The sequence below is a fragment of the Apodemus sylvaticus genome, chromosome 16 (genome assembly GCF_947179515.1).
Source record: "Apodemus sylvaticus chromosome 16, mApoSyl1.1, whole genome shotgun sequence".
Classification (NCBI taxonomy): domain Eukaryota; kingdom Metazoa; phylum Chordata; class Mammalia; order Rodentia; family Muridae; genus Apodemus; species Apodemus sylvaticus.
In genome coordinates this window covers 66,012,681-66,022,026 of record NC_067487.1, presented here as the reverse complement: position 1 = coordinate 66,022,026, position 9,346 = coordinate 66,012,681, and positions in this window count along the sequence as shown.

Below are 9,346 nucleotides of genomic sequence, written 5' to 3'. Positions count from 1 at the left end.
TGTTGCCACTCCCTGGGCCAAACATATTCAAACCACCACACCTGGAAAGATCAATAAATGATTTTTTTTTTGAAATATCCAAAACATAGAGCAGCTTCAATCCAATGGATCAGGAGTCAGGTGTTGGGCTAGTATGGATGAGATGCCAGAAGCTAAACTAAAGCCCAGGGAGGCAGATGGACAGCTCCGTGGGGATCAACATCTCCTTTCTGCGTGGCTCTCCAGTGTTACTGTTAACTGAAAGCTTAACCCAGTGACCCACTGAGGAAAACATAAGCCGGAACCATCACCATCTAAAGGAGGAGAAGGTCTTGCCCTTAACACACACAAAGGTTCTCTCTTCCTTTAGGACCCCTAAAATCACAGCAAGGAGGTCAGGGGTAGAGGGTAAAAGAGGACACACTGCAAACAGAACAAGCCCAGGGCAGGATGTCCATGTGGCCGGCTTCACAGATGACAGGATTAGCAATGTCATCCACATGAAGGGCGGCCGGAGGGGGAATGGGCATGGAAAGCCAACCAGCCAACCATCCCACCAAGGAACCAAACCCTAGTGCCCTGCCAAGCTTCCCTCACTGCTACAAGCCAGGTCTGGGAGCAATATCAAAACCCAATGGCGGTGAGCGTGGCTTTCCTCCTCACAGAACACCAAAAGCAAACTGATGCAAACTATCACCAACGCTGAACGTCACAGTATTCTCGCTCAGCATCATGGTAAAATCTTCCAGTTCCATAGCAGTTGCTCTTGAAGTTTACTGGGCTTGTGTGTGTGTGTGTGTGTGTGTGTGTGTGTTACTTTGTACCTGTTAACCCTAGATTACAAATTGTATCATTAAACCATAAATTAGTCAGACAAGGCAATGATGCACTTGGTTTCCATGGCAACGCAGCACAAAAAAAAAAAAAAAGTCCAACCCACTGCATCACCACAGAGCACTTTAAAAATCATTTCCTAGCAACCCCATAGGCATCCGGAGATACAGACCTCTATCTTGGTCCTTCACACAGACCCAGAAGACTAGGCTGACAGGGCACTTGGCTAACACAGACATTTCAAGTTGACGCATTTCATTCCTGTACATAGCAAAATAATTCCCAGCCGTGTCAGCAAGGAGACCTGCACGGCTGTGTGGATGTCTCTACGAGCCACAAAAGATGCAAAACTCAATTTGACTTTGACTAACGTGAAGAGTAATAGGCACCTGTGGACAGTTCACAAATACCTATACATTCATCCACAGAGGAGACGCCGAGAAAGCAGGCATACCTACCCCCTCCTGCTCCTCTGCACTCCCTTTCTCTCTCTCACCACCCACTGTTTTTTTATTATTTGAGATTAGGCCTCCCCGTAGCTCAGGCTGGCCTTGAACTCCCTCTGTAGCCAAATCTGGCCTTGAGCGTCCATGCCTTCTCTCTCAAGCTCCCAAATGTGGGAATCACAGGCCTGCAGCTACCGTACCAGGCTTTCTCTGCCTCTCTGGAAGGCAGATGTATTATGAGAATAAGAAAAAAGTGAATTTATGAGACTTCATGAGAGTTTACAGTCTAAAAGATAAGAGTCCGCACAAACAGGAAATGCAGTGGAATTTCTTAAACATAAAAAGCAGATGTTTTCCTGTCTGGCCATACTTTTCAAAACAACAACATTCTAAAATTAACAAAAAAAAAAAGAATTCAATCACTGAAGAAAGCTGAATAACATGCAAGTTGGTCTCCAAGTACACACCCCCACTCCTGTGCACACCCACCGTCCCTACCTGACACTGGCAGCCTGCAGCAGTGTTCTCTGAGGCTGGACATTGGCAAGGGCATTAGGAGGCACCAGCCAGGCACGGAAGAGAGAGAGGTCCAGCTGTTTCTTCCTGCTGTCTGCTAATGTGCCCTGTACCAGATTGTTCCTACAAGAACACAGCACCTTCCTGAGTTGCAGCAACTAGTAGCGTGAGGGTCAGTGAAGGCTTCACCCAGTCAGGACATCTTCCTTGTCTTCCCTTATCTCCATTAGCAGCTATGTGCACAGCATCTATAATAAAGGGTCTTCATTAGAACCCAACTGCAATAAACTGTTCCCCATTAGACAGGAACTGATGTAACTGACAACTGCAATCAGATTCCGAGTTAACATGTAAGGAAACTTTTTATCTCAAAAGTTCCCCTCTGATGATCATGTGCAAGGGAAGATGATTTGAAATTCCCTCCTCAGAGCTGGGGAGAAGGCTCAGTGGGTAAGGATGTGTGATGACTTGAGTTTGAATAGTCCAGCATGGCTAATGTGAGTCTCCAATCACAGCACTGGGGGCAGATATTGAAGGAGCCCAGAAGGCCAATGACCAACTAGCCAAGCTAAAATGGTAAGCTACCAGTTCAGGGTGAAACCCTATCTCAGAGAACCAGGGTGGGCCTGGCCTTGTGGGACACACCTCTAATCTCAGCACTAGGGAGGACAGAGGCAGGGAGAGCTTTGTAAATTCAAGACTTACCTGGCCTACACAGCGAGTGCCAGGACAGCCAGGACTACATAGAGAGAGACATGTTTCAAAAGGAAGAAGAAGGGGAGTAAGAGAAGGAGGAAGAGAAGGAGGGAGAAAAGGAGGAGGGGGAAGGAGAAGGAAGAAGAAGGAAGAAGAAAGGAGGAAGCAGGAAGAAGAAGGAGGTGAAGGAGGAGATGTCGGTAGCTGGAGACAGAGGAAGATGTTCTAGCTTCTATGAGTACCATTCAGAGTCATCTACACACCCACATGCATGCATCAAAAGCACACCACACACACATACACACACACACACACACACACACACAAATAAATGAATTAAATTAAATTGAAATTCTCTCCTTGAACCCAAAATCTATTCTTTCCATGGTAACGAGGGAAGGCCAGCTTACACAGGAATAGAATGCTTTCTTAGATACTCACGTCAATCATAAAAGAATACTGTTCAATCCAAGTAAGAAGGTGGACAATGTGTAGTGTGGAAACAGGATGCTCTACGCTCTGTAGACCTCCCTTGGGTCCTTTTAAACCATAGCCTGGCTTCTTCACTTTGCTGGCTGTGTAGCCAAATTCCATACTAACAGCCATATTTACCTTCACATAAGCATGTAAAAATGCCAGGTGAATTTTGTACAAATTACCATTAGGGAAGTATCTTTACTACCAATGTCTCTACAGTCCTCCAATCAACATGAAGAACTAGCATTCACCATAGGATTAAAAGTGCCCAAATCATGCATACAACTGTATGACTATTCCATACGTATTTCTTATAAAACCCAGGACCACCAGCCCCAGGGTGGTCCCACCCACGATAGGCTTAGCCCTCCCCATCAATCACTAATTCAGAAAATACCCTTCAGGCTTGCATTCATATTCCAATGGCTGTTAACAGTAGGCTTTTTCTTAATTTGGATTTCTATTGCTATGATGAAACACTATGATCAAAAGCAAGTTGAGGAGGAGAAAGTTTGTTTAGCTTACACTTCCTATCACTGTTCATCATTGAAGGGAGTCAGGACAGGAACTCAAGCAGGGCAGGAACCTGGAGGCAGGAGCTGATGCAGAGGTCATGAAGTGGTGCCCTTGCTTCCTCATCGTGGTTTGTTCAGCCTGCTTTCGTTATAGAATCCAGAACCACCAGCCCAAGGGTGGCCCCACCCACAATAGGCCTGGCCCTCCCCATCAATCACTAATTAAGGAAATGCTTACAGGCTAGCCTACAGCCAGACCTTATAGAGGCTTTTCATCCGCTGAAGCTCCCTCCTCTCAGATGATCCCAGCCTGGGTCAAGTTGATATAAACTAGCAAGCACAGCTTGCAAAGCAAATTTAAACTTTATTATTTTCTTTTTGAGCTCTGGCTGGTCAGAACTTGCTATGAAAACCAGTTTGGCCTCAAACTCACAGTGATGCACCTGCCTCTAATTGTTCTTTTAGGAAGAACAATGAATGACTTGCCTCTCCAGGTTCTTTTTTGTTTTTATTCGATGTATTTTTTATTTACATTTCAAAGGATTTCCCCTTTTCTGGCTCCCCACTCCCCGAAAGTCCCATAAGCCCTCTTCCCTCCCCCTGTTCACCCATCCACCCCTTCCCACTCCCCTGTTCTGGTTTTGCCCTATACTGCTACACTGAGTCTTTCCAGAACCAGGGGCCACTCCTCCGTTCTTCTTGGACATCATTTAATATGTGGATTATGTCCTGGGTATTCCAATATTCTAGGCTAATATCCACTTATCAGTGAGTGCATACCATGATTGATCTTTTGAGACTGGGTTACCTCACTTAGTATGATGTTCTCCAGCTCCATCCATTTGTCTAAGAATTTCATGAATTTGTTGTTTCTAATGGCTGAATAGTACTCCATAGTGTATATACCACATTTTTTGTATCCATTCCTCCATTGAGGGACACCTGGGTTCTTTCCAGCTTCTGGCTACTACAAATAAGGCTGCTATGAACATAGTGGAGCATGTGTCCTTATTGCATGCTGGGGAATCCTCTAGGTATATGCCCAGGAGTGGTATAGCAGGGTCCTCCAGAAGTGTCATGCCTAGATTTCTGAGGAACTGCTAGACTGATTTCCAAAGTGGCTGCACCATCTTGCAATCCCATCAGCAATGGAGGAGTGTTCCTCTTTCTCCACATCCTCGCCAACACCTGCTATCTCCTGATTTTTTGACCTTAGCCATTCTGACTGGTATGAGGTGAAGAACTCAAGATGGTAGAACCCAGAGAACCAAATAACCCTATTAAAAAGTGGGGTACAAGCCGGGCGGTTGTGGCGCACGCCTGTAATCCCAGCACTCTGGGAGGCAGAGGCAGGCGGATTTCTGAGTTCGAGGCCAGCCTGGTCTACGGAGTGAGTTTCAGGACAGCCAGGGATATACAGAGAAACCCTGTCTCAAAAAAAAAAAATGTTTAAAAAAAAAGTGGGGTACAGAGCTAAACAAAGAATTTTCACATGAAGAACTTCGGATGGCTGAGAAGCACCTTAAGAAATGTTCAACATCATTAATCATTGGGGAAATGCAAATCAAGACTCTCTAAGTTCTTACTGTGAGAGCCCTGAAAGGCACCTGCTCCGTAGTGCCACCTATGGTAGTGAAGAAGGGTGCTGCTCTAGGAATCTTCCCAAGTTTCTCCTTCAGTCAATTTTTCACACTGGAGTCAAGCAGGGAGTCTCAGTTCTTAAATTTTCTCCCCTCACTGAATATGTACCTTCCTCAAAATACACAGAACAAGGCCTGAAGGGATAGTGTAGCAGCCATACGAGCACAAGGACTTGAATTTGAACCCCAGAACTTATGTTTTGAAAAGGAAGGGGAGAAAATATGGGTACCACCACACACACACACACACACACACACACACGTAATCCAAGCACTGGGCAAACCAAAAAAGGCGGATCTCTGGGATTTGCTGGCCAGCCAGAATGGCCTATCAGTCAAGTTCCAGTCCATGGCTACAAAATCTCTATCTATCTCTACGTGAGAGAGTCAACAGTTTATTATAAAATAGGGTCTGTAGGGCCTGTATTCCCAGTTACTCAGAAGTCTGAGGCAGGAGGATTACAAGTTTTAGGTCATGTCTGGGCTACAGAATGGGTTAAAGGCTAGTCTAGGCAATACGGTGAGACCCTGTCTCTAAATAAAGATTTTTAAGGTCTAGCTATATGCTCAATGGTAGAGCAATTATGTAGCCTGTAGAAGGCTTTGGTTTGACCCTCCCCACAGTACTGGAAAAATAAATACAAAAGGCTTTGTCTTAGATGGTAGATGCTATTGCCAACTGCTGGCTAATGGGAGTGTCCTAATCACGCTTAATCTCTTGAAGCCATGATGTTCAATAAATCAGGTGTACTCCATGGATTTTTGGCTTAACAAGATTTTCGACTCACAATGTGTTTGTTGGGCCACAACGGAAGGAGCACTACACCAAAAAGCAGAGCTATCCGCTTTAAGATGGCGAGTCTGGGGCAGTGGGAGGCTTACTGCCAGGCTTGTGTGAGGAGGAAATGTCCCCACAGGAGCAGGTCCCTGGTCAGGGGCACTACTTGGGGGAGATTATGGAATCTTACCGGAGGAAGGACAGACATCCCTGGAGATGAACTTTGAGAGTTTGTAGCCTTGCCCCACTTCCAGAAAACTCCCTGTGCTTGCTGCCTGTGGGAGGAGCCACACTCTCCCATCTTCCTGCTCTGGCTGTCACCAGGTCTCCCCTGCCATTATGACATGCTCCCTGTGTGTCTGTCTGTGTCTCTCTCCATTTCTGTCTCTGTCTCTGTCTGTTTTTGTCTCTGTCTCTTTGTCTCTCTGTCTCTGTCTCTCTGTGTATCTATGTCTCTGTCTTTCTGTCTCTCTGGAATTATAAGCCAAAATAACTTCTTTTTTCTATAACTTGCCTCAGTTGTGGTATTTTTTCCATAAGTTGCCTCAGTTGTGGTATTTTGTCTTAGCAAACTAAAGTAACTAATACATTTGATGCCCAAACTTTGACCCCCAGAACCTACAAGATGGAGGGAGTGAACTGATTGGTACAAGTCATCCCCTGACCTCCATATGAGGGCTAGATTATACACACCCCAATAAAGAGACTGGAGATAAATCAATGTGATAAAGATTAGAGTGAGAACTTTATGTTTTCAGGAAAGAGTGTGTTGAGTGAAAGCTCACTCTTCACAAACAGCGCTCTGCACCATCCTTTGCAAGCAAGGGCAGATGGCGATTTCCAGACACCAGACAACACACTAAGACTGGCTTCCCACCTTTGGCCCATGTTTACTAGAATCCTGACACTAAGTTTCCTTTATCAAACTGCTTGCAAGAAAAAGGAATTCAATATTTGACTCTGTCTGCCATCAGCAGAGCCATATGGCTTAACGAGAATCATTTGCATAGCTGCATTGATTAAGCTGAGAACATGAATGCTGGAGAGAATGTTTTGAGTTCACACTCCCTGTAGTCAACGAACGCATAAATGTACACAAACATTTCAGACCTCTTCCTTCCACACTTTTCCTCTCTTCTGTCTCCTTCAGTTCCCTGATTCCCAACAACACTGTTATTCAAATATTAAGCCAGGAAAAAAACCCAAAACAAACCATAAAAGCATAGACATTAGTGTGTACTATTTTATCTTCCACTCTGCCTTTTCCAACTATCAAATAACTCTATAACTTAAAAATAAAGCCATGCTATCTCCTCTCCATTGTTATTTAAGACAGACCCCCTTCCTCAGGCGTCTGAGTCAATATAAACATCTACAGTCATTCACAGCCCTGAATCCCCATCTCTGCACATCATCTTGTCTTCCTGAATCCACATCTCTGTTTATCGTCTCATCTCCCTGAATCCCCTTGCTTAAAATCCTGCCTGTGTCTCTTGGACAAAGCTCCTTCTTTCACTCTGTGTCTCCCCTTTCATTTCTTCCACTTTTGACTCTTCCTTCCTATCCTCCACCACACACCATTACCCGGAACCACTTGTGGGGAGACCATCTGACATGCCACCTCTTGCTATTTCTCATGTTCTTCTTCCATGGAACTTTTCTCTTCCCCCATCAAACTATCAGCACACAAATCAATCCGTGTTCAGCCTTTAAGGTAATACTCGGACGCTAAACACTGTGCTGTTCAGGAAGCTACTTCATCGCCAGGAGGAGCTGACTGCCCTTCCTTCAGGTCACCCCGGAGTGTACCTCATTTAAACATCATATTTAGACATTAAACATGACACAAACAAACTGTGGTACCCACCGGTGTGGCTGGCAGGCTCCACTTGGCTCCCAGAGATTCCTACCTCTAGGGCCTTGCATCCCTATGTAAACCCTGCCTTTACATCTATGATGGGCTACATAAGATTGCCCCTAGTTAAGGATAGACCGTTCCTTTGGCAGTTTTTTGCAGGGCATCCCCTCCCTTCCATCTTAGGGAGGCCAATTTGTTGGAGAAGTGAGGGTGGCCTTCAACCTTTGTCTAACAGCCATCAAGGAACTAACTCCTACTAATAACCTCGAAGATGAGTTTATAAGATCTTTACCATTTGAGCCTTCACAGGAGACTCCGCCACAGATATCACCTTGACTGCAGCCTGACTAAACACCCTGAAATAGAGGACGGGGACGAGCCATGCCTGATCACGGAAACCACGAGCATCCACCTGCAGCAGTGCGTCCCGCAGCTGTAGAAAAGTGATGCGTATGCGATCCCCAGACCCAGTGAGCAGAGACGCTTCCCTAGGGAGGCCATCATCTTATGCATCTTTACCGACCGCGTTTGACACCCAGATGGGCCCTGAACAGATGTTTGTCAGACTGAACTGCCCTGCTTTAACTTTCCTGCATTTTTAAAATCCCAGTGTTACTTCCCATTCCTAAATAGAAGCAGCGTGCTCCAGCCCAGGCCTCAGTGACTCACATTTATGTCAGTTCTCATTGAAGATTACCTGTTTGGGGCATGTGTAGTCACTCTTCTAAAAGGTTTGATTTAGTGGTAGGACCATGTATGTACAATATGTATGTGGAAGTCAGAGAACAACATGGGACACTTTGTTCTCTTCTCCTACCAGCTGGAGAATGAACTCAAGTCATCCAGTTTGGTGGGCTGGCAGCTCTGCCACTGAACCATCTGGCTGTCTCCACTCTCTATAGCACTTCTCCATCTTTCAGATCCATCTGTGCCCCACACCCCAATGCTCCCTCTCATGCTAATTCATAGTTTCTGTCTTGTTCCTCCTGCTTCTCCTATCTTCCCACCTCTGGGCCATCCCAATTCTATCATAGCATCTCATTCAGCTACAACATTTATGAACCAAGAAACCACCTTGAACATTGCCAGCTGATAAAGTTAATATGTATATGTGTAAGGAAAACAAACAAAATCAGTCTATAGATAATGTTTTCCCAAAACACCTCTTTAAGAAAAGTAGCATAAATCAGACCTGTGATTCTGTAACAAAGAAAGAATTAGAGTTTTCAAACATTCAAAGAAACTATATATATATATATATATATACACACACACACATAATGTACATGTATATAGATACAAATACAGAAACATATTCACATATTCATGTACTGTTTCTAAGTCAAAATTTTTGTTTATTATTATGTCTGTGTGTATGAGTTCACATATGCATACATGATGTGTTTGTGGGCACACATGCCACAGAGTGCATGTAGAAGCCAGAGGACCGATTTGTGGAGGTGGCTCACCCCTCACACCTTTGAGTGGGTCCCGGGGATTGAAGTCAGGTTACCCAGTTTGCGCAGCAAGCATCTTTATCAGTTGAGCCATCTCATGTCAGCCTTCCATTTTTAACACAAAAGGAAGAAAGAAACGTAATTAGGTCT